A 25,402-nucleotide genomic window follows, 5' to 3' on the forward strand; every position below is an offset into this window, starting at 1 on the left:
TAGACACCCAAATATAAACACATACTGCAATCACTGAAAATCCATTGAGAACAAAGATTAAAGAACGGAAAAATCCTGGCAAGCAAAAGGACTCTCTCAGAAAACACTATGGATTGTGTCCATTGAACTGCTTCCCTAGTTTGTTTCCCGACCATTCATAGCACTCATGCTTATTTGTCATTTGTCTGCATCTATCCAAATGCACCTGCAAGCATTTTGAGGGTGGGGTGGAGAATTAGGCTGGATTGTTTATCTTTCAGTGAACTCTTCTTTTTTCATTCAAGGGAATAGATGTGGTTGACTGGGCCAACAATTATTGCAAATCACCAGTTGTTAAGAAACAAGCTGTCTTTTGGGCCAAATGCCCTTCCTTCCATTCCTATGTCTAATGGTCTTATAGTCTTATTGAACCACTGCAGTCCATTTGTTTAGTTGTAGACCTCTATTCTTATCTTTGCTGATTGGTCTTGTTTACTCTGGATATCAATAACCCAAAACTGTCCCAACAATGCATTATTGTTAAAGCAAGGTGCAACCTAAAAAATTCAAAAGACTAATATATCACAAGATTATGCATATACTACTTACAATCAAAGGTGACCTGATTTGGTGGAATTATGAGGACCAGGGCAAAACAAGAGGCTAAATAGTGGGCATATGCCAACATCAGAGAACTCCAGTGAGTCAAAAAGTAACTCTCAATTTTCTCAAGGATGAATAAGAAAAGGAATTTTTTTGATTTTCCAGTATTGCCCATATCCTAGGAATGAATAACACAAAGGAATCACATCTACTAGTCTCTGGTATGCTGAGCTACCTCCTAAACCATGTAGAACAACAAAGTACCCTCTCTTTCAGGGACCCTCATGCCTTTTTCTGGTCCTATCACCTTTGGTTCTTTTATCAGGTATCTTCAATCAAGACTGATCTGGTCCTGCGGCATAGATTTAAGGTATCTGGTAAAATAAACCAAAAGTAATATGACCAATAGAAGACATAAGGGTCCTTGAAGGTGAAGGTGCTTTGTTGCTCCACATGGTTTAGGAGGTAGCTCAGATTACCAGAGACCAGCAGCTGTGACACCAGAAAACTTTCAAAAAGACCTAGTGCAGGAGAAGAAAGGGTGAAGCATTTATAGATTTAAAAACAGTCAAAAGAAATTCAAATCCTTATGGCAGAGCACCAACAGTTGGGGGTGGATTAGATTACTTAGTGTGGAAACAGGCCCTTTGGCCCAACAAGTCCACACCGACCCGACGAAGCACAACCCACCCATACCCCTATATTTACCCCTTCATCTAACACTATGGGCAATTTAGCATGGCCAATTCACCTGACCTGCATATCTTTGGACTGTGGGAGGAAACCGGAGCACCCGGAGGAACCCATGCAGACACTGGGAGAATGTGCAAACTCCACACAGTCAGTCACCTGAGGCAGGAATTGAACCCAGGTCTCTGGAGCTGTGAGGCAGCAGTGCTAACCACTGTGCCACCATGCTGCCCACATGGTGTGAGAATTAATATGGTAACTTAAGTGCAGAAGTATGTCAAGACTTGTGCTAAATGTGGTTTGACTCACATACTTCGTAATTGCTAGGATTACCAGATCTGAGCAAATCATTTGGTGTGCCTGGATATTGTCAAGACAATGCAAGAGATCAAATTTCAAGTGTGGACCACAAATAGTTAAAAGCCAAGTAGTGTTAAAAACAGTGTGCAAGGCATAGTGGCAATCACAATTTGAGAATGCCAGCACGTAGCAGATGTCAAAGAAACTATTTCAGTTTAGCAAGAAAATGAGATGTGAATAGGTTCTAACCAAGAGCGATGTGAAGATGCTTTTTAGCAAGAAATCCATATTGGCAATGTGGATTGGCTTGTTGATGCTACTGTGTAACCTGAATCTTCATGATGATTGGGATTCAATGGGACAGAAGAATTGTAAGAACTCATCTATGATCAAATTTGAAAAAAGAAGCTTGTGTTAATGTACGATTCCACATGTGGAAGGCTATGTCTGCAGACGAATGAGAATCTATTGTGCAAAGTGCCACAGCTTAAAAAGCAAGTGCATAAAGACATAAGACCATAAATGCTTTGGAACGGTAATGTGCAGTGTATTTATCAGAAGTTAGAATAGTGCAATAACTGTTTTATATTGTAGAAATAATGGGACCAACTGCAGTGGAACTGAGAAATTTAAAGCTCACCACAACAAGCCCAGGTCAGTGCATCTTGCTGAAAGGTATGAAAGGCTGAAGCATGAGGCACAGTGAGATAGCAACCTAAAATTTCTCTATCCAGATAGATGAACATGTTGCAGAGATGGTTCCGTTTAGATTACCTACGGTGTGGAAAAAGGCCCTTTGGCCCAAAAAGTCCACACTGACCCACTGAACAGCAACCCACTCCCCTACGTTTACCTCTGACGAATGCACCTAACAATACAGGCAATTTAGCATGGCCAAGTCACCTAACCTGCATATTTTTGGACTGTGGGAGGAAGCCTATGCAGACACTGAGAATGTGCAAACTCCACATAGAGGTTCCCAAGGCAGAAATTGAACCCAGGTCCCTTGGCTCTGTCAGGCAGCAGTGCTAACCACTGAGCCACCATGTTGGAACATTTGTGGTATCATTTTGTAGAATTAAAGGCTGACAAACGGAATATTCACTTGCAAATTGTGGGGGGGAAAAAAACATTGATTGCAGCCAAATACCAGGAACATCATCATTGTATGATTTGTGAGACAGAAGTTCAGCAACCCAGTGCACTGGCGTGTAAACTAATTTAAATAGTACAGCAGCAGAAAATCAGCAAATGCTCTGCAATTATAATAGTCAAATTGGAGAAAAAGAAAGTAGAAGGCAGTGTTTTTGTGGATTTTGGAAGCAAAAATGTAAAAATAAAGATTAGCACAACAAGTCCATTCTTAAAACAGCAAGCATTTCAGGGCAGGTAAGACCTAACTAGTAATCTATTTTCTGTTTCCAATAGTCAGGGATGTGCTTTAATCCAAACCAGCTTAAATGAACATTTCATATAAGAGGCAAACAGCACCAGATTTAGTTCAATTTCAAATAGGACAGTAGGTCAGAATTCTGTTATTTAACATAAACTTATTATCTCGAATAAATTGCCAAGGTGTACACACAAACCAGACCATATGAGGTGAATGTTGTTTCAGATAATGGTCTTCAAAGGGTTAATGCTGAAGACTGCATTAAGCTCCACCCAGCCTGATGCTGTCATAAGGCTTTGTATGCAGAAATGCAAAAGTTTTGGTTCTCAAAGGATAGAGAGCTACCATTTAGATTTACTCATTGTAACAATTTCCTCATTGTTGTCTTTACAACAATGTCCATCCTATCAATGTAACTAGTACCTGAATGGAATAAACAACCTCCTTGATTAAAGCAAGAGTCTTCTCCTGTCGGATTAAAGTCATAAAGAGTCATAGAGATATACAGCACGGAAACAAACTCATCCATGCCGACCAGATAGCCTGTGCAAATCTACTCCCATTTGCCAGCATTTAGCCCATATTCCTTGAAACCATGCCAATAGATATACCCATCCCAATGCCTTTTAAATGCCGTAATTGTACCAGATTCTACTATTTCCTTTGGCAGCTTATTCTATACATGCAACTCCCCTCTGTGCAAACCTGTTGCCTCTTAGGTCCCTTTTATATCTTTGCCCTCTTAACTTAAACAAATGTCCTCTAGTTTTGGACTCACCCCACCCCTGGGAAAAGACCTTGCCTGTTTACCTTTCCATGCCCCTCATGATTTTACAAACATCTATAAGCTCACCCTCAACCTCCAATGCTCCAGAGAAAACAGCCCCAGCTTATTCAGGCTCTTGCTATAGCTCAAACCCTCCAACCCTGGCAACATCCTTGAAAATCTTTTCTAAACCCTTTCAAGTCTTACAACATCCTTCCGACAGAAAGGAGACCAGAATTGCACGCAATACATCAAAAGTGGCTGAACTAATATCCCATACAGCTGCAACATCACCTCCCGACTCCTATACACCTCATGGGTTTCCTCCACTATGCTGGAAAAAATAGGTCTTCTGGATCCTAACCTAAAAGAAAAATAGTAGCAGCAACTCTACCTATGGTGACCAAGACTCCTGTGAGCTCAAACAGCATGGTGATTATCTTTTAAGATTTAGTTTCATTGCACCATTACAACATGGTAACCAGTGATACAGATTTGAATTTGGAATAACTGTGCAGAATAAAGTTCAGTGAATACAAGACACCCAACTGTGCAGTTCTCAAATTGAAACAAAGTCAACTGAGAGTTGTACAAATGTCACTGCAGCTGGTACTTCTGTCACCTGACAGACAAGGTCAGAGGAAGGTTTTGACAGCAAAGACGTAGACACTATGTATATAAATGAAAAACAGGTGACAACAATTCTGATTTGTCAGTAAATACAGGAATAACATTAACTAGTTGTTAGTCCTCTGACATTTTGAAAAAAGGAATAATGTCAATGATAAGCAGCCCGCAGTAGTAGTGAAGAAAGTTAGAATTATAACACAAGATCAGCTGAAAGTATTACAGGAATTCAAGAGAGCACTATTTTAAAACAGGTCTGAGCCAATTCTTGCAGTCGGCTTTTAATGATTATGAGAAGTGATTACATAATTTTGGCTGGCCTTTCTCGAACTAATCAGCATGGAAAACAAAACAAAAAGTGAAATTTCTTGTTCAAAGTTTTCTCTATTTATTATCTTATATAAAATTCATTGCATATTATGTATGTTAACTTCAGTTTTAAAAAATAAAAAAAGCCATATTTCAACTTTCTCAGCTTCTAATCTTGGCAAGGCTAGCACTTTGTATCATTACACCTTAAGACCATAGCTTTTTAAAGAACATCAATGGAATTATATGAAAATTGGAAGAGTTATTCATGAAACTGCCTCCATATGGCTTTACACAGTGGAAAAAAAAACAAAACCGCATGAACATGAGGAACTTCTTATTTCATGAGGGAGGCCTTACGTGATAACTATACATTATGGATTTGAGGTTTGGGAAAGACCGGTGAAGGAGATGATCAGGAAGGCAAGCTGAGTATGGGAGGAGAGAATAAACACCGACTCCTGCCCCATCCTGATGAACTATAGTCTAGTCAGTCACTGCAAGGATAGGATCACCCCTTGAGCTTTTCTATTATAAATGTGGATGTTTACATTGATTATACTCTAAAGATACTATAATTACATGTGGTTTCCTTCAGTTTCAGCTCATACTCAGAACCTGTGACTGTCCCTGTACCTATCAGTTTTCTTCTATATTTGGTTGTCAAACACATACTCTCCCATGCCATTTTTAAAAGTATTCAAAATCATCTAGTTGATAGTGTAATAAATGAGCTTCTTCATAAACTTGAATTACTCATCCAGACTCTATATGACTCTGAGGAAAACAAGTTGATTCAATACATTATGGATACATTTCTTACAAATTGTAAATATCATTGAGCCCACCTTAATTAATTTATTCCAAATGAAACATATCTCCCCCTTTGCTTCACGGAATTGCTTCTTAACAGTGTGAAGCTCTTACTGATGTTTGGCCAGTTCCTTGCTTGTTTACATTTTACAGTTCCTGGCAGTCACTATGTTCCATTGGTTGGTATTTGATGAGATGTCCTTCAAAGAACTAATGATAATAATGCAATCGTCATAAATCTATTGATTATCATTAAGTCAGAAAATATAATCAGTATGTGTAATTAACTGTGACTTCCCACGTGCAATGAAAGTTTCAAGAAGTACAATTTCAACTTAGTTTTAATTGTTAATCAATCACAAAGAAATACAGGTAGTCTCAAATCTCACACAAAATGAAAATCATTTTATAAATGATTAACTTTTCAGCATGATGGATTGAGCTTCTTCAATAATTCTGTGCTGTTTGCCTGAATAAACGTTCCTCAGACAAAACCAAAAGGTCATGAAAAAGATAATAAGAAAGTAAACCAGAACCAGAAATAAAATGTGGTTATCTTCACTGGTAATTTTTGTGGATCATGATGATATTAATCAAAAAGGCACTTTTTAATGGATTAGTTCATTTGAAATTAGGCTGGTTTGCATAGAGCTCTCCATAAACATTTTACTTTGGTAAAAGAGAGAAAGCATGCACAAAATGGGCCAAAATGTCCTCAGAGCTGCTATGTTTCCATAGATGTAATTTCACTGGAAGTGTCGTAGAAACTTTTGTTTATAACTGGAGCTGGTACAGCACAATCTGATTGTATCAACTCCCATACATGGGAATTAGATGGAATTTATCTCCATTGTACTTCTCTTTTATGCTTGTCTATTGTCCAAAATGTAGCCCTTGAGCTGATTGGTTCTTTACAGAGGGCAGTTAACCACTTTCTTGTGTGCCTGGAGTCGCATGCAGGCCAGCCTAAGACAGACAATTTTCTTTTCTCAAGGAAATCAGTGAACCATATAGATTTCAATGACTTCAACATTGTTACACGATCACCATGAGTATCTGATAATCTGCACTTTCCTGCATTTTTGTATAACCCTTGATTCCCCAACTGATTGACATAATTTTAATCTCAGCCTGGAATATATTTACAATCCTCCATGGTAAAGAATTCCACACATGCTCAACTCTTCAAGAGAATAAATTCCTTCTCATTTATTTCTTAAATGGGTGACACCTCATTCTGAGATCATACTCATTTGTCCTCGACTCTCCCACAAAGGAAAATAAGCTTTCTGCTTCTACCTTATCAAGTCCCCGAAGAATCTTGTACATTTCAACAGGCTCAATAAATCAAAGGTAGAAGGAGAAAATAGAAAAATGCTTAAATTTGCAGATGACACCAATATATGAGGATGGTAATATAGACAATGGCAAAAACATAGAAACAGGCGTAGACCATTTTGCCCCATGACTGGATTAGTGGTGCTGGAAGAGCACAGCAGTTCAGGCAGCATCCAACGAGCAGCGAAATTGATGTTTTGGGCAAAAACCCTTCAGGAATAAAGGCAGTGAGCCTGAAGTGTGGAGAGATAAGCTAGAGGAGGGTGGGGGTGGGGAGAGAGTAGCATAGAGTACAATGAGTGAGTGGGGGAGGAGATGAAGGTGATAGGTCAAGGAGGAGAGGGTGGAGTGGATAGGTGGAAAAAGAGATAGGCAGGTCGGACAAGTCCGGACAAGTCAAGGAGACAGCGCTGAGCTGGAAGTTTGAAACTAGGATGAGGTGGGGGAAGGGGAAATGAGGAAGCTGTTGAAGTCCACATTGATGCCCTGGGGTTGAAGTGTTCCGAGTCGGAAAATGAGGCGTTCTTCCTCCAGGAGCCTATTCTGCCACTCAATGAGTTCATGGCTGATCTGCCCCATTACTCCATGCACCTGTCTTTGGCCCTTATACTTTAGTATCTTTGACTAACAAAAAATGATCTACCTCAGATTTAAAGATAACAACTAACCCAGAATCCACTACCATTTGTAGAAGAGTTCCAAACATCTACCATCCCTTCTGCATAGATGTGCTTCAGAACGTTTCTCTCGAATAGTCGAGCATAATTTTCAGAACATGCCCCTTGTTCTAGAATCCACAACCAGTGCAAATAGTTTATCTTTATCTACTCTGCCTTTTTTCTGTTAATATCATTGGTCATTTTATCCCTTAATTTTCTACGTTCCAGAGAATACAGGCCTAATTTATATAATCTCACCTCATAACTTAACCACTGAATTCTAGGTATCATGCTTTAAAACCTGCATTGCATTCTCTCTCAGGCTAATTATATCCTTGCTAAGGTGTGGTGCCCAGATCTGCTCACAGCACTCTAATAGGGACTAACCAGGGTTTTGTATTGCTGCAGTATGGTTTCTGCATCCTCGAACTCCAGTGTTCTGGGTAGAAAGGCCAACATTCAATGAGCCACCTTGATTAGTTTCTGCACCTGTGCAGAAAGGGAGAAGATGGCCCAGTGGTATTGTCGCTGGACTGGTAATCCAGAGACCCAGGTAACCATCTGAGGACTTAGGCATGAAACCCCCGATGGCAGATGGTAGAACTTTGAATTTAATAAAAATCTAGAGTTAGAAGTCTAAGGCTGACCATTAATTCTTTCTTGACTATTGGAATAAACCTGTCTGGTTCACTAATGCCCTTTTAATGAAGGAAGCTGCCATCCTTACAAGGTCTGGCATACATGTGACTCCAGCCCCACAACAACGTGGTTGACTCTGAACTACCCCTTGGGCAATGATCACTAGCCAGTGATATAATCAACCCATTAACTTATTTTTAAAAATGAAATGCACCTGAACTCCTAAGTCTCTTCGGATATTCACTACATTTAACTTTATATCATCTAGAAAGTGTCCTGATCTATCCTTTCCTGGTCCAAATGGATAACCTCACACTTGCTTACATTGACCTCCATCTGCTAAGCTTTGCTCATTCACTTGCTTTATCAATATCACTATGCACTTTTATTTTATCATCTACACTGACTGCAATGCTGCCTAGCTTTTTGTCATGAGCAAGTTGGCGTATATGAGGTTATCTGCCATTTTCCAAGTCAGCAATAAATAATATGAATAATTGTGGCTCCAACACAGATACATGTGGGACACCACCGTCACATCATGCCAATTTGAGTACCTGTCCATTATCCCTACTTTCTGTTGCTGGTCACTCAACCAATTTCCTAACCATGTCAGTAATTTACCCTCCATTTCATGGATTTCTACTTTAATTAGCAATCTCTTATATGCGACTTTATCAAATGCGTTCTGGATGTCCATATAAGCAATTGTAGATATCCCCCTGCCCCATTACCTCAGTCACCCCTCAAAAAATGTAATGAAGTATGTCAGGTATGACCTGTTGGCCACAAGTCTGTACTGGCTCTCCCTGATTAACTAAAATTTTTCAAGATGTTCAGTTATCTTGCACTTAATTATAAACACACATAATATAATGTACCAACTTGTGGAATGAGGATAAAATGACAAATTAATTTCAATGCCAAAAATGTGATAACACATACTTATATGAAATGATAATGAGGAATTAGAATACAATTTTTAAAAATCTAAGTAGGATAGAGGAGAAAGGGAGTACAATTAGATACTACATTAAAAGTAGTAACACAAGTACAAGATCATTAAATAAAGTTAATCAACGTTGATGCACAAGATGCCAATTTCCACATTTGTGGGTGGTATGAAACGTGCAAGCATTGTAAAGTGTAAGCTTTAATAGAATGTAGACAAATCACTGGAGTGGACATATGAGTGGCAGATGAATTTCAGTGCAAAGAAGTGTGAGGCGATACATTTTGGCACAAAGAACATGGGCCGACAATGTAAAATAAGGATTAAAATATGAGGTGCAGGAATGGATAGATCTGGATGTATATGTACAAAGATCACAAAAGGTGACAGGAATTGCACAGAGAGCAGTTATTACTGTAAACAGGGTATTTAGCTTTATTAATAGGAGCAAAGGCTACAAGAGCAAGGAGGTGATACTGAACTTATGCAAGACATCTGTTAGAATTCAATTCAACTGTTATACACAGTTCTGAATGCTGCATTATAGGAAGGATGTGAATGCATTACAGAGAGTGAAAAAAAGATTTGCAAGAATGGTTTCAGAGATGAGACACTTCTGTTATGAAGGTAGATTGGAGAGGTTGGGGCTGGCAGAGAAGATGGCTAAAAGGGGATCTGGCAGAAAAGTTCAAAACCGTGAAAGAGCTGGATAGAAGGTTTGAATAGATTACTTACAGTGTGGAATCAGGCCCTTCGGCCCAACAAGTCCACACCGACGTGCAACCCACCCAGACCCATTCCTCTACACCTAACACTACGGGCAATTTAGCATGGCCAATTAACCTAACCTGCACATTTTTGGACTGTGGGAGGAAACCGGAGCACGCGGAGGAAACCCACACAGACATGGGGAGAATGTGCAAACTCCACACAGTCAGTTGCCTGAGGCGGGAATTGAACCCGGGTCTCTGGCACTGAGGCAGCAGTGCTGACCACTGTGCCGGCCATGTGTTTGAGGAGATATTGTTAGCATTCAGAAAGGATCAAGAACAAGAGAGCACCAAATTAAAGTAATTTGTCACTGTGGCAAATGTGATATAAGAAAAGATATTTACACCTAAGTAGTTTGGGTCTGGAATGAAGTATACAGAAGTGTGATGCAGGCAAAGTGAGTTGAGGCATTCAAGAGAATATTGGATGATACTTGAACAGAAGCAATGTGCAAGAACACATGGCAAAGGTAAGAGATTGGCACTAATTTCTAATTCTTTTTGTGGGAGAGTCAGTTCTGAATGATGGACTGAATGGTCTCTTTCTGCACTGTAATAATTCTGAGGGATTCCATTGTAGAAAGTTTATATTTAACTTTTTCAGACTGTAATTGATCATTGATGGAGTTCTGTGTACAGTATTCTATTTCACCATCTTCTCAGTGAAAAATATTTCTACTCATCTAATCTAAAATAGCCTCCACATATCCTCTTGCTGTTATCTCATGTTCCGGACCTTCCCTTGCCAAGGGAAACATCATTCCTGAATCCAGTGTGACCAGCCTGCCCAAATTTTAAACACTTTAATGAGGTCTTCTCTCATTCTTCTAAACCCCAGTGAATACAGTACTAGTCAACCCAATCTCTAGTCAACCCATTACAGCATCAGCAGAAGTCACTCATCATCAGATTGCTTCAGGGGAAGCTCAAACTGATGTCATGTGATTCAGCTTATTATCACACAGGCTCAGATTGCTGCAAATACCATCATTCAAAGGGACATACAGACTCTCACAATCTGTTCTTGAGCAGATTACTAAGTCTGGTGAATGGAAATTGCCAGTTCTGCCTCATTGTGACAGACTTTGTCCTCCGCTGACCACCACCATGCGTGCACTCTTGTTGCTTGTCCATAAGCCAGCCACAACCACAGTCGCCTGTAGCAAGGTGGTGCAGCCTGGAGCCTGGCCTCTAGACTCCGAGGTGCTGAAAAATATTTTTTTCAAGGACATCTGCAGTGTCCTTGACTTTAAGTCAGTAGCTTTCAATCAATCATGCTGCAGCCATTGGATTAGCACTATGTGGTTTAAATAAACTGGAAAAGGCATCCACAAGAAAGGTACTACGGAATTGCCAGGATAGGAAAGAGATGCATGATAACTCCTCCCTTTTCCCACCTCTCATTGTGATGATAAAAAAATATATTTTACAGAAGAGTTCTTTTAATCTATTAAATGCTATACTTTTAGAACCAGACACAAGACAGACATGTCATAGTTTAAAATAGAAGAAAAAAAGAAGTTTATTTTCTTTAAAACCTGAAATGTAACTTCAAAACACCCATTCACTCCCTCATTCATTCACACATAACTTCTACACACAAGAAAGATGATTAGATGCTTCATGCACTTAGATTTTGGAAAGAAGTCAAAATGCTATTGTTACGATCAGTTCCTGAATTAGTGTGTAGGATTGTTGCAGGTTAAAAGATCCTTTTGCATCTTACTGAAGATAATGAGGTTGGTGTTTTTTTTTCATTAATTAACTTACGTTCCACACAACAGCATGTTTCTCACTTCACAGTTGAAGCTCTCGTTGAACTGAAGATATTGTTTCCATGTAAATAATGATTATCTTCTGCCTGTGGATGAATTTCTTCTGCAGGGTACATTCTTTTTCAGGGCAAAATGTTTTATCAATGCAATTTTTATATCATTGCCTGCTTGTCCTATCCTATACTTGTTGATTAATAAGATTATTTCTTAGCATAATCAAGGTTTTGTCATTCCATGACAGTATACATATTTCCATTGTCCATTGGCAGTTGACCTGTTAGCTCCATAAACATTCAAGTTATGAATAACCTTGAAATATCTTTATCTCCATTTCTAACTCCAAGTGAATGGCAAGTCTGTCAGGTATTGTTACTTTGAGCCACTATAATTGAAGCAGAAAAGGGAGTCATCAGAACTGGAAAAGGTCATTTGCAATATAAATAGTTTTCTAGAGACATATATCCAGACATGAAGACATGAGTTAAAAAAAAGTACACAATATGTTCATCTAACCCATGGACTTTATCTTTGATCAAGATAAATTGACCTTTGCATTCTGTTTTTTTTAAAGTAAAATGTTCATTTCCTTCTTAACCCCATGGGCACATTATGTAAACATAACAATGTGCGTAAGTCCTGAATTTTGTATATCATAGTAAATGTTTTCCTTTGTAAAGTCGTTTTAGAATGGTTGTTTCATGGTAACTTGGAACTTCTATTTCACCACTGCAGTCAAGAAGTTACCTTGATATGCAGGGGTAGAGGGTAGGTAAAGTATGCCTATTGTAGATGGGGAGTTTTGGGTTATGTTCATGGAAAGCATAGTCAGGTGCAACGTACAAAGGCAACCTGGTTAAAAAAAAAGGCACTGTGTTGGATGTATCTTCCCTTCCTTCTCATCATTTTATTTCTCCTCTTATCCTCTTCCCTCTTTTTCAGTTCTTTTATCTTAGCTACATGCCTTATCCCTGGTAGTAAAAATGCAACTGTTGGAGGGAGATATCAAAGAGGAGTCTGGAGTTCTGTGTTTAGCAACACAATTCACCTTTATTCAGAGCTCCTTACCAATGCAATGTGGAAGAGGTCCCTTTCTAGGACACTTACTTTCCACAGTCAAATACAACTTATTTATATATTTTACATTACAACAATTACATGCAACATTGATCTCTTTTTTTTTAGCCACATTTCCCTCTAATTGATACATCCAATCCTGAAAATACACGATCAATGGATAACTCTATGGATAGACCTAAATCCTCCCAGTATTTCATGATGTTTACCAAATGTCGTTATAATCTGTCTGTGGGGCCATAAAATATATCTCATTCAATCACATTTCAATACTGATAGTTATATTTCTTTCCAGACAATTGCCAAAATTTGATTATCTCTAAAAACTCTTCCAACTTCTGTGTTGCAATTTATATCCCCTACTAATCATAGTTCATAAGAAGAAAGGACATTATTTTCTACCAATTATTATAAAATCTTTAAGATCATCTCTAATAAAAAGTTATTACAGTTCTGTGACAAGGTTGTCAAACTGGGGACAGCTTTGCTCTCACTTGACCCTGGGAGATCAAACGCAGTCTCTGTATTGCAGCTGCAATTTACAAACTCTGCTATTTGCAGTTGTAGATTGGTTTTAAACTAAAAAAATAATTCTTGGATAAACCTTACTGTTTCTACTTTAAACACCTAAACACTTCCATACTAATTTTCTTTACATAATAAGACAGCATTTATTTGAATTCCACTGAAGGTGAAATTCAATCATTTTATAGCTTTACCAAGTCATTAAAGAAACTTGTTTAGATTTCTTAAGGTTCAACTGGACATAACTTCTGATCTTTGGATGTAAGAATCTGTACATAAGCTGCAATTGTTTATTTCTTCATACTCCTCAGTGACTGTGCTTTCCAACCATTTTCTACCTCCTATCATGCTATGGTACATTTTTAGAGGTTACCTGTTTATACCATTTGGTGTTTCACTCCCTGTTGATAGTGGAAATTTTCTTTATAGCTATCTGCTTAAAGAAATTCAATTATATCCTTTCATGTTAGTTTGTGGCTTGCATTTCTAATTTAGTTACTTAAAAAGTTCAGAATACAATGAGATCAGACTTGCTTCTACATTTTACTAAACAATAAACTTGGGACTGTGGTCAATGCCCAGGCATCTCTGATCATTTCAAAAGTATTCTTTAACAAAATGCTTATGTGTTTAGCTGCCTGTATACAGAATTCTGACAACTTCCCCTCCCTTTTCTCACTAGGACCTGAGTATGATTCTCATGGGATTGTTCCTTACCTTATCGAGTAACCCAGTATGGAGTCCACATGTCTGGCTGTGAAAGTCTGCTCTATGCAATTGCTAATCTCTTTTCGGCGATCTTATGTCAGTTAAAAGCTCCATATGTGCCATTTTATATCAACTTTAGTCATGGGCAGTTGCAACATTACCTTAATGATGATACAATTCTGCAAATGGTGCAATACTGAATATCATATGAAAACGAAGAGTCATTTGGCTTTGGCAGATTTGGAGATAAGTCACCAAATCTTAATAGCCATTCTTCATCTTTTAGATCTGCAAAGATCATTCTTCTTTATATGATATATTTGTTGGAATTGTCAAGTAAATCCTGAATGTATACTCATACCAGGTAACTTTTGTTTGGTTATGTGTTAAAAGTAATACCTTCAGATTAGTATTATGCTCAAGTAAACCAAACTCCTGTTTTGCCTCGATTTGAACAGTGTAACATTACACAGTGTATCCTTTTATAGTCAGCACTGCAAGGTTGGTCTGGAGCAGATCAGATAGGAGAACCATTAATTGAGCAATTCAGCAGTTATCCCAAAACTGCTCGCAACATTCCAAATGCAGTCTGACCAGAGCCTTGTATAGCCTCAGTCACACATCTTTGTTCTTGTGTTATATAACAATGCTCTTGTATTATTTATATGTATCTATAAAATGCATGCTGGGAGGAGGCAAAGGTGAAATTGTATTGTGATTAGACTAGTAATCTAAGAGGTCAGGCTAATGTTCTGGAGATAAGTGTTTAGAATCCAACATAACAGATGGTAAATATTGAATTAAATTAATGAAATGTAGAATTAAGAGTGAGTCTAATGGTGACCATTGCCCTAACAAACTTGATGAGCTTAATCAATGAACAGTGCAGGAAGGCATTCCAGGTACAGCACCAGACATTCCAAAACAGATGTGTTAACCTGATGAAATTATAACACAAGGCTACTTGCCTAGCACTCAGAGGAAACATCATGTGATAGACAGGGCTAAGCAAGCAAAACAGGTCAGATTTAATCTCTGCATTCTGTCATATCCAGTCATGACTGATGGTGGAAATTAGCAACTAATCGGAGGAGGAAGTTCCATAAATTTTGTGTTCTCAATGCTTGCAGAGTACAACACATCAGTGTAAAATGTAAATATGAAACATTTGCATTCACCTTCAGCAATCATTGGTTAATGATTCATCTTGCTGTCCCCTGAGGTACCCAACATTACAGCTGCTTCTTCTCAGCTAGGTCAACTCACATGACGTGATATTAAGAAATGGTTGAAGGCACTGCATACTGAGGCCTTTACTACATTCATAACGTAAACTTACATCCCCTTTTAATTGACATTTCTACCCTGGGCCAAAAACAACTCTGACTATCCATCCTATCCATAATTCCTCTCAGAATTCTGTAAAATTGGATCAGGTCATCCCTCATCCTTCGACATTCAGGTGAAAACAAACCAAACTAAGTTTGTCAAATCAAGTCAAAAGGGTAAAGGCAACAGCTTTTCTGGTGGTGTCTGTTGTGTGCCCAGCTTACTATGTGTGCTGTCTGACTGGGCTCTGCAATGTCCACTGTTGCAGTTACTTCTTGGACTGCATTGATATGCTTGTGGGCCATGGATGGTATTTAGCAAATTTATTTGGCATTATTCCTTGTCTTTCTTGTCTTCAGTTGTTACAATGGAGCACTTTGGCTGGACTTTGGGTTTTGCTGCGCAATTTGGCATCTGACAGAATTTATCCTAATGTCTTTCATCCTGAAATTGCCTTACATTGTAAGTTGATTTTCTAAATCTGAGAAATGTTGTCAGGATCTTTGTGGCTGTTGTCACAAATACCTGGGGATGTTTTTCTTCTTCACCATTCAGCACTCCAAACAAGAAGTTTTTCCACCTGTCATTTGTTGTCAGGTATCTTCTGACCTGGGAATTCAGACTTATTCCTCCTTTCAGTAACTGAAGCCCTGCCAGAAGGTCAAAGCTGTGTCAATCCATGCTTGAATGTGTGCTTTCCTTCTTTTTGCTCTTTAGCATGCCAATGTAAGCAGCTGTTTTACAATGTCGTGCCTTTCTGCATTCTTGTTGCCTTCCCTGCTCCTTTTCATTGTACGTTGCTGACCCTTTGAAAGTTACAAGCTTCTCTAAGCACTTCTGTGCATTTTTAGTGGAAACAAAGTGCAGTGTAAAGTTTCTTTATTTGAATTACTGGTTAAACAAAATGACAGAATTATCTGATGTCTGCACAGAGGCAGCTTTGGACAAGAAGAAGCATGAGCCTTGATCTTCAACTCTGCCTGTGCAGAGGTTTATTTTCTGCTATTCTGGAGAGGCATCTTAATGTGAATTTACTGCAAGAGAAAACATTGCAGAACTTGGCCAATTGAGAGACTGAATATACCTGATCATCAGCAAAGGAAATTTACTTCTGCTAATAAGTGCTGAGAATGAGATAGTGTGTTTCAGTTATGGTTTCAGCTTTAAATTCAGACAGATTGCTGGATGACTGGTAAGAAAACGACACACTACTATCACACTGCAAACACCTTTTCGGCCTTTAAAATCCATTTGCAGCCACTAGTTTGCTGTGATGACTAGATTTCAATGGCTTTTAGCAGTGCCAACATCCAAATTACTCTTTGGCGTTTGCTATGTATGTTCGTCAACATAACATACACCACAGATAGTCAGACCCTGTTGAGCCAAATACCTTGAAGTTAACTTACTACCCAGACTAATCGTATACCGAGATATCACAGACTTAAGAACATAATCTAGTTTGAAATATTTTTAATCAACCCGATCATGCACATTATGACATATGTCTGGAACAGGTGGGACTTGCACTTAGATTTTCTGATCCTCAGCTTACTGTGGTGACCAAACATTACCTATATCAAACTCACTGATTCCACTGATTCCATTGCACACTGCTCACTGAAGCAAGTTGAGTATCTACATAATGGAATGTCACATGTTGTGCTGTCACCTCTCCTGTCTGAAAGGTACAAGCTTGTTTGGGATAGAATATATATCATAATATAAGAGTAATTATCTAACATTATAAAAGTAGATCAAACACAATATGCCAATTGAATTATTTATTTAAGTTTACCGAAGAAGGAAATCAGGAAGGTGAAAAAGGGACACGCGACAGGCTTGGCTGAGAGGAATTAGGGTGAATCCAAAAAGGCTCTTTAACTATAGTAAAGGAGAAAGAATAACTAGAAAGAGAACAGGACCCCTCAATGACCAAAATTGACATGTATGTGTAGAACCACAGGGGTTAGGCAAGGTCCTTAATGAATATTTATCCTCTGTGTTTACTACGGAGAAAGACATGAAGACTTGGGAACTTGGGCAGGTTAGTGGTCCTATCTCGGACAGTCTATATCACTGCACAGGAGGTGTTGGACATATTAGAATGTATGAAGGTGGATAAATCTCCTGGTCCTGACCAGATATTTCAAAGGACACTGCAAGAGGCTAGAGGAGAAATTGCGGGTGCTTTTGCTAATATTTTCGTATTAATATTAGCCGTGGGTGAGGTGCTGAAATGGAGATTAATGAATGTTGTGTCCTTATTCAAGAAAGGCTGCAATCAAAAACCTGGGAACTATCGACCATTAAGCCTAACATCTGTGGAGGGTAAGTTACTTGAGAAGATTCTGAGAGATAAGATATATATATGCATTTGGAAAGACAGGGTTTCATTTGGAGCAGTCAGCACAGCTTTGTGCATGGGAAATCATGCCTCACAAATTTGTTGGAGTTGTTTGATAAAGTTACCAGGAAGGTTGACGAAGGCAGTGTGGTAGACGTAGGCCTTTGATAAGGTTCCACGTGCTAGGCTGCTCTGGAAGATTAGATCGCATGGAGTCCAGAGCGAGCTGGCAAATTGGATACAGAATTGGCTTGGTAACCGGAAGCAGAGGGTAATAGTGGAAAGATGCTTGTTGGACTAGAAGCCTGTGATTAGTGGAGTGCCTCAGGGGTTTGTGCTGGGTCCATTGCTGTTTGTTATCTAGATTAATGATTTGGATGGGAATGTACATGATTAGTAAGTTTGCAGATGACACTAAAATTGACAGTGCCATTGACAGTACCATGGACAGTGAGGAAGGTTCTCAGAAATTGCAGCTGGACCCTGATCAGCTGGGGAAGTGGATCAAGAAATGGCAAAAGGAGTTTCATATAGATAAGCGTGAGGTCTTGCATTTTGGAAAATCAAATCAAGGTAGGAGTTTCATGGCGAATGGTAGGGCCTTAAGGAGTGTAGTGTAACAAAAAGGACCTTGGAGTTCAGGTGCACAGTTTTCTGAAAGTGAAGTCACAGGTAAACAAGGCAGTAAAGAAGGCTTTTGGCACACTGGCCTTCTTCAGTCAGGGCATTGAGTGTTGAAGTTGGAAAGTTATGTTGCAGTTGTATAGGACATAGGTGAGGCCATGCTTGGGGTATTGTGTTCAGTTTTGGCCACCTTACTATGAAAGATGTTATTAAACTGGAAAGAGTGCAGAAGACATTTGCAAGAATATTGCCAGGACTAAAAGGTCTGAGTTATAGGGAGAGGTTGGACAAGTGAGGACTTTTTCTTTCGAGCATAGGAGATGGAGGGGGTATCTTAAAGGAGTGTGTTAGATCATGAGAGGCATGGGTAAATTGAATGCACTAAATCTTTTTCTCAGGATTGGGGAATCAGTGACTAGAGGGCATCAGTTTAAGGTTAAAGGGGAGAGAACAGAAGGGAACCTGAGGGGCAAACTACTTTACACAGAGGGTGGCACACATATGGAATGAGCTGCCAGCAGAAGTGGTTGAGGCAGGTACATTAACAACATTTAAAAGGCATTTGGACAAGCACATGGAAAGTAAAGGTTTGGAAGGCTACGGGCCAGTACAGGGAAATGGTGTGAGTGTAGGTAGATACTTTGGCTGGCATTGACTAGTTTGGGCCAAGGGCCTGCCTCTGTGCTGCAGGACTCTATGACTCTGATTCTATCTATTCTGGTGATTTATTAGGGGTCATCTTTCAGAACTTTAATGAAATAAAGCAATGTCATCTTAATACTCTTCAATTAAAATTGACATGTATCTGTAATTTTTTTCCTTCATGTTATTTCGACATTTTTATTCGGATGAGAGATCATTGCTTACAATACATTTTCCTTGATGTTCATGCCTGTTTTAGTATCTCAAATGTTTAATATCATTAATTTTGTATTTTCTTAGACAGGCTGTTTTCTTAGTTTCATTGTCTATACCCAGGTATTTAATAAGACTACAACAGAAGGCCACTCTGTTTGGATGAAATTACTGAAACGCTGAGGGCTGCCAGCCTTTCTGAAATCCAACAAAGAAATGACTGTCACAAATCTTATTATGTTAAATTTTGGCAAAGAAATGTGCTTAAGTTAAAATTCCAGAGATGTTATTTGATCCAGCCACAAAATACTCTCAGGGCATAACTGACAACCGACTACTGTCACCAAATATGAGAAAAGAGAGTGAATACAAAGGAATCGACCTTGATCCGTTCCTTTCACTTGCCTAGTAAACTGTAATTTCTAATATATGTCAAGGTTTTGAGATTTCATCTAAGTCATTTGGAAAATATGACAACCTCCTTTATGGTAAGTGTATCCTAACATATTTCTGCTAAGTGTTAATGATCTACTTTGCAATCTGTGAAAAGTTCAAGTGAATATGCTTTTGAAAGACATTGGTTATGCCATGTATGTTCACTTTCGCCATTACAGTGAGTCTTAATTCTTTTCACTGCTGTCCTCAAGCCAACCAATCTTATGAAAACTGTGAAGTATGGATTATAAGACCATAAGAGTATAAGACATAGGAGTGGAAGTTAGGCCATTCAGCCCATCGAGTCCACTCCGCCATTTAATCATGGCTGATGGGCATTTCAACTCCACTTACCGCATTCTCCCCATAGCCTTTAATTCCTTGTGAGATCAAGAATTTATCAATCTCTGCCTCGAAGACATTTAATGTCCAAATTCCACTGTGCTCCATGGCAATGAATTCCACAGACCTACCACTCTCTGGCTGAAGATTTATCATAGGATTAAATCTATCACAACGGCAGATATGAAAGGGGTGATATGAGCTTAAATGTCTTAAACATACATGAAGTAAGATAGTATGTCATAAGAAATTACAGCAGAAAATTGTGTTAACATAACACATCTTCAGTGTAAACTTAGACATGGTCAGGCCATTAGCCCTCATGTTTATAATGCAGGAAATCTGAAAGCAAGCCCTACAGTTCTGATGTACACTTAAATGAGGAGAACCAGACAACCCAGTCAGAAATAGTCCCCAAATCCATGGGTGTGTTGCTGATACTGTCCTTGTTGATGGATTCAACATTGAAATGCTTGAAAATCTGTGCACTTGCCCTATCTGCATTTTCAAAAAAATCTGGAAGTATATGACTAGCTAGTGCATCCAGGGATATGTGATTACTTTGTTACCCCTCTGTTCCTCTGACTAAGAAAATTTAATTATTCGAATAACTGACTGCAGTCTGTTTCCCTAAAAAGAATATAAACACCAGATTTTTTTTAAAGAAGGAATTAGAATTCTAAGATTCTGAAATGTCTTAACTAGGTAGATCTCAATAGATTTCTACCACTGGCCAGAGAATTGAAAACATGGTGACACTTTCTTATGAGAAGAGAGTCATAATTTAGGATTAAGAGGAGATGAAGTTATTTCATTCAAGTGTTCTGGAGTTCCGGAATTTTCTATCAGAATGTGTTGTGTGTTTCATAATTCAATATATTTAAGTCGATAGGTCAGATAGAATCTTAGTTTCTTCAGGAATGAAAGATCTGGAGAAAAGGTAGGAAGTTGCTCAAGATTAGTCATAGAGTCATAGAGATGTACAGCATGGAAACAGACCCTTTGGTCCAACCCAATCTAGTCCCACCTGGCAGCACCTGGCCCATATCCCTCCAAACCCTTCCTATTCATACAACCATTCAAATGCCTCTTAAATGTTGTAATTGTACCAGCCTCCACCACTTCCTCTGGCAATTCATTCCATAGCTGTACCACCCTCTGTGTGAAAAAGTTGCCCCTTAGGTCTCTTTTATATCTTTCCCCTCTCACCCTAAAACTATGCCCTCTAGTTCTAGACTCCCCGACCCCAGGGAAAAGGCTTTGTCTATTTATCCTATCCATGCCCCTCATAATTTTGTAAACTTCTATAAGGTCACCCCTCAGCCTCCGATGCTCCAGGGAAAACAGCCCCAACCTGTTCAGCCTCTCCTTATAGCTCAGATCCTCCAACCCTGGCAACATCCTTGTAAATCTTTTCTGAGCCCTTTCAATTTTCACAACATCTTTCCGATAGGAAGGAGACCAGAATTGCACGCAATATTCCAACAGTGGTCTAATCAATGTCCTGTACAGCTGCAACATGACCTCCCAACTCCTGTATTCAATACTCTGACCAATAATAGGATGTTTGGTGTTTGGTATGAAGAAGGTGTTTGGTATGCTTTCTGTCTACCTGAGACCCCACTTTCAAGGAGCTATGTACCTGCACTCTAATATCTCTTTGTTCAGCAACACTCTTTCAGACTTTACCATTAAGTGTTTTAGTCCTGCTAAGATTTGCTTTCCCAAAATGCAGCACCTCGCATTTATCTGAATTAAACTCCGTCTGCCACTTCTCAGCCCATTGGCCCATCTGGTCAAGATCCTGTTGTAATCTCAGGTAACCCTCTTAGCTGTCCACTACACCTCCAATTTTAGTGTCATCTGCAAACTTACTAACTGTATCTCTTATGCTCTGATCCAAATCACTTATGTAAATGACAAAAAGTAGAGGACCCAGCACTGATCCTTGTGGCACTCCACTGATCACAGGCCTCCAGTCGAAAAAACAACTCTCCACCACCACCCTCTGTCTTCTACTTTTGAGCCAGTTCTGTATCCAAATGGTTAGTTCTCCCTGTATTCCATGAGATCTAACCTTGCTAACCAGTCTCAAAGTTAGCCACGTGGACCTCATTGACTGTGAGTTCCCTGACTGGGTGTTAATCTGGCCCGAATAGGGTGCTGTGGCTGACAGATACTAGCAAGAGTGTCAAACGTCCTGTTCACTCTGAGAGCTGGCTCTGAGGGGAGTGGATCAGTTTCAAGGACTCTCTGCGTGTAAATAAAGGGTGACTTGGTGACGGGATACTGACCTCGGTGGAGTAATTTCAGTGGCAACAAGAGTAAAGCATGGTCCTGAAGAAATTCCTCTGCAGCACTCATCTTTGAGTTGGGATAAGCATTTCTGGCATCACGCTGTTATTTTTTTTGGAAGCTTGATTCATTCAATCCTGCCATTGAAGATTGGGTCCAGTATGTGGAAAGAATGTGTTATTACCTATGCAGATAATATTAGGGCAGATGAAAAGCAACAAATAATTCTTCTGATAGCTTGTGGATCATCAGCTTTTTTGATTATTAGGAGCCGAACTTTCCCTGAGGCACACAATACTAAAACTGTCCAAGTGTTGACCGATTTAGTTAAAGAATATTATGATCCCATGTCTTCACTAATTTTGTCAGTTTTCCTCGAAAATTCAGGAACCAGTGGAATCCATGTCTGGATTTTTGACCAGATTAACACAACTGGCAGAGACATGTGATTTTAGTTCAACCGTGAATGAGATGCTGAGAGACAGTTTGGTCTGTGGGTTTAATGATGTGACCATGCAAAAGTGTCCAGTAGCTGAAGACCAACTGGACCTCAATTGGAAAATCTGGCTAGTGCAGCAAATGAGTTGAAGTGCTTTCTAATGGAAGTGGACACACTCTGAGCATGGGGAACACCACTAGGGTGTAGCCAATTGCATAGCCTCATTCAGGGCAAATCCTGAACAGAGGGACTCTAGGTCAGCGCACTGCGAAATCCCAAAACAATGCCCAATCCCCAGCCAAACAGTTAAAATTTTCTTCAGGATCCAGGATAGAAAGCCACTTTGGTTGCGAAATTGAGACAGCAAAATGGCTTGACATGCTTAGAGTTCATTCATTAAACACAGATAATGATAGAAAAACAGCACATCTCTTTTGTCCAACACAGACTCCCAGAAGTGTTGGTCACAGATAACAAGCCATTATGTATTGCTGGGGAATTTGAATATTTTCTTCAGTCAAATGGTCTTAGACAGATGAGGGCACTTCCATCATCGAATGATCTATCTGAATGAGCAGTCTAAACTTTGAAGACCGGCTTAAAGAAACAGGTGACAGCTTAATCAGATACCAAACTGCCCCAGTTCCTGTTTGGTTATAGGCACACCTCCTATACAACGACAGGGATAGGTCCAGCAGAGTTACTAATGTGGAAAAAACTCCACACCAGGTTAAACCTAATCTTCCCAGACCTGGAATAGAACATAGAACATAGAACAATACAGCACAGAACAGGCCCTTCAGCCCACGATGTTGTGCTGACCACTGATCCTCATGTATGCACCCTCAAATTTCTATGACCATATGCATGTCCAGCAGTCTCTTAAATGTCCCCAATGACCTTGCTTCCACAACTGCTGCTGGCAACACATTCCATGCTCTCTCAACTCTGTGTAAAGAACCCGCCTCTGACATCCCCTCTATACTTTCCTCCAACCAGCTTAAAACTATGACCCCTCATGTTAGTCATTTCTGCACTGGGAAATAGTCTCTGGCTATTGATTCTATCTATGCCCCTCATTATCTTATATACCTCAATTAGGTCCCCTCTCCTCCTCCTTTTCTCCAATGAAAAAAAGGTCCAAGCTCAGCCAACCTCTCTTCATAAGATAAGCCCTCCAATCCAGGCAGCATCCTGGTAAACCTCCTCTGAACCCTCTTCAAAGCATCCACATCTTTCCTATAATAAGATGACCAGAACTGGACGCAGTATTCCAAGTGCGGTCTAACCAAAGTTTTATAGAGCTGCAACAAGATCTCACGACTCTTAAACTCAATCCCCCTGTTAATGAAAGCCAAAACACCATATGCTTTCTTAACAACCCTGTCCACTTGGGTGGCCATTTTAAGGCGTCTATTCCTCCACACTGCCAAGAATCCTATCCTTAATCCTGTACTCAGCTTTCAAATTCGACCTTCCAAAATGCATCACCTCGCATTTATCCAGGTTGAACTCTATCTGCCACCCCTCAGCCCATCTCTGCATCCTGTCAATGTTCTGCTGCAGCCTACAACAGCCCTCTATACTGTCAACGACACCTCCAACCTTTGTGTCATCTGCAAACTTGCTGACCCATCCTTCAATCCCCTCATCCAAGTCATTAATAAAAATTACAAACAATAGAGGCCCAAGGACACAGCCCTGTGGAACACCACTCACCACAGACTTCCAGGCAGAATATTTTCCTTCTACTGCCACTCGCTGTCTTCTGTTGCCCAGCCAATTCTGTATTCAGACAGCTAAGTTCCCCTGTATCCCATTCCTCCTGACCTTTTGAATGAGGGATAGTTTGGGGAGGGAGGAAATTAAAATGCCCTCTGGAATGCCAATGCTGGAAACAAGACTCCACTAAGCAAGAGAGACAGTTCTCCTCAGGAGACGAAGTTTGGTACAGGAACCACAGGAATAGCACTGCACGGGTAAGAGGTATGGTCAATACGTGGCCAGGTCCAGTGACAAATAATGCTCAGGTCGGTGCGATAGTCCTGATAGAGCATGTGGACCTATATGAATGCTGCAAACTCGCAAACAGTGTGAGAGCAAAACATGCCCAGCTCTTTGACAGCCTTTCCGACTGTTCTGGAACCCATGGGTCCTCCCTCTCCATCAAGTGTTGAAGATACCTCTGAATCTGAAGTAGACGTGCAGATAAAGCTTTTGTGAGGGTCTGTAGCTTGGGAGCTGGTTGGATTTCTTGTTGGTCTGTTCGCTGAACTGATAATGTCTGCCAACAAACCCTTGTCCCCTTTTCTAGATGAGATCATCAGTGCTATGTTGCCTCCTGTGAAGCACTGCTCTACTGTTCTGCTTTTAATTGATGTGGTTCTGAGCTGTTTCCGGTTGGTTTTCCTTTGCAGCGATTTGTATATCAGGTCAAGGTCAATGTGATAATCAGAAGAGCTGAAATCGAGAACACATACCATAAGGTCAACAGCATTTTCACCGGGATCAAATTTACTGGAGAACAGGGGAACAACAGCCAACTCCCATTTCTTGACGTCATGGTTTCAAGGACAGAGAATGAGGACTGCACGACAAAACTGCACAGAAAGACCACACAGACTGATCAAATCCTAAACTACAACAGCAACCACCCGAACACCCACATGAGGAGCTACATTAGGATCTTGTTCAAGAGAACAGCAACGCACTGCAGCACCCCAGAATTGTGAAGAGAAGAAGTAGTTCATATATACAAAGTCTTTGCCAAAAACGGATACCCTCACCGCTTCATCCACAGATGCCTGGTGGACAAG

Source organism: Chiloscyllium punctatum, chromosome 1, assembly GCF_047496795.1.
Source record: "Chiloscyllium punctatum isolate Juve2018m chromosome 1, sChiPun1.3, whole genome shotgun sequence".
NCBI classification, from domain to species: domain Eukaryota; kingdom Metazoa; phylum Chordata; class Chondrichthyes; order Orectolobiformes; family Hemiscylliidae; genus Chiloscyllium; species Chiloscyllium punctatum.